Source organism: Rhagoletis pomonella, unplaced genomic scaffold (assembly GCF_013731165.1).
Source record: "Rhagoletis pomonella isolate Grant_MI unplaced genomic scaffold, Rhpom_1.0 Rhpom_scaffold_00007, whole genome shotgun sequence".
Classification (NCBI taxonomy): domain Eukaryota; kingdom Metazoa; phylum Arthropoda; class Insecta; order Diptera; family Tephritidae; genus Rhagoletis; species Rhagoletis pomonella.
Genome location: NW_023458561.1, coordinates 71,068,576 through 71,070,456, shown reverse-complemented (window position 1 = coordinate 71,070,456; position 1,881 = coordinate 71,068,576).

Genomic DNA, 1,881 nt, shown 5'->3' with positions numbered 1-1,881 from the left:
CGATACAGCCTGCAGACCAAGACGAAGGCGCTGGACTGTTCCTTTTTTTTTTATGTGTAAAAGAATTTTTTTTCTACCGGTTTTTTGTCGAGCTATACCAGTTTAAACATTCAAATAAATGTCAGCGCTTTTTTCTTAGGATAACAAGTTTTCCTAAAAGTCTTATCTCATGTCGCACTTATGCTTTAGAATCCAAAACTGCTGACCGACCTACACATTGGTTCCTAGTAACCATAGCAACAACGTAGTAGAGTTTGAACGAAATGTTTGGGGTGTTCACAGTTCGTTCCATCAAAGCACTCCTTTCTAGCAGTCGTCGCAAAACTTTACTGGTGTTGCCAGACATTTCTTCTTTGCGTCCATTTTTTATATGTCAACTTTTGATTTTGGTTCTAAAAAATTTTAATTGTTTATCTTAATTACCAATTGCTAATATTTGTTTATTATTTTTCTTGATTTGTTCGTTTTCAACAGCCAATGCGCTCAAATCAAATACAAATACGGAAAGGTCCCCCCTGCTGCGAGGTTGCAATATGTAGACGCGTAAAAAACATACCTTTGAGTGTGTCAAAATGTAGACGGCGTCATTTCCAATTTTGTATGGAAACCCACAACACCACAGAGTTTAGTTACAGAACGTCTTAAAACGTAGACTTCTTTATTTTGAGACACTATTTGGAACGAACTGTGAACAGCCCAGCTGACATATACTTTTTTCCTGGTACACTTTTAGGATTCATTCGGTATTCAAAATTCTAAATACAAAAGCAGTCATCTTCAAATTGCAATTCTCGGCCGAGAAAAAGAATTTGAAAATAAGAATTTCATTCTCCGTATTTGTGTGTTCATACCCTGCAGTAAATCGTGCTAGTTCAGGACTAGCGCAGAACTAGCTCATTAAGAGGCGGTACTGGTTCTCGATCTATCCCAACGCAATGCTTTCAACTGTCTCTTTTTACATGGCGATGTCCTACGAAGTGGAAATTGCCCACCTGGTTCCATTTGGACAGTTCTGGGACAGTAAGTTTTTCTATGAGAAAAAATTTTAAAACTCGATTATTAGATTATTTTTCTATTCTAAACTGGTTCCATTTTGGACAGATCTGCGACAATAAGTTTTTTATTTAAAAAAAAATCTGATTATTCGATTTATTTTATTTATTTCATTTTTTCTGTTATTTTACAGATTGCATTTTATTTCTTTTTTATTATTCTTTTATTTTCTTTATATTAAATTTGATCATTTTCTCTTCAATTTTAAAACGGCACTCAACAATTTAAATTTATTAAATCTGAAAATCACAACTGCCTCCACCGCGATTTGAACTCGCGACCAACGATGTTAGAGTCGGAGGTCTTCCCGCTGAGCTATTTGAGTATTGTACGAGACGTGAGAATTTGTGCATTTACTTCTCAACAGAGCGCAACTAACACACCGAGAGTTTCAACTGTCCCTCTCTGCAGCCGTTTTGCACTAGTTCAGAGATGGTTCTGAAATGTGTAGGGCGGAACTAGCGCTTTAAGAGACTGTCTCTAAATTTTACTGCCGGGTAGTTACATATGTATATGTACTTGTGCGGGGTTCCCGTATAACTAAAAAAAAATTTATTATAAAAGGTTTCTTGTGTTTACAAACTTGGGACTCGTGTCATTACCTTTTCGGAGCCAAGATACGTACATATACAGTATATTTTGCTTTGCTGCCTTTATGCTTAAGTGCACATTTAAGATACCTACCCCAAAATGTGCAGCAGAGGCATTATTTTAAACATTTATAAGGAAACTGCTCCGATAGATGCATTCAACATACCTGCACATTGGCGATACCTGCCTTAAAAAGGAACAGTCCAGCGCCTTCGTCTTGGTCTGCAGGCTGTATCG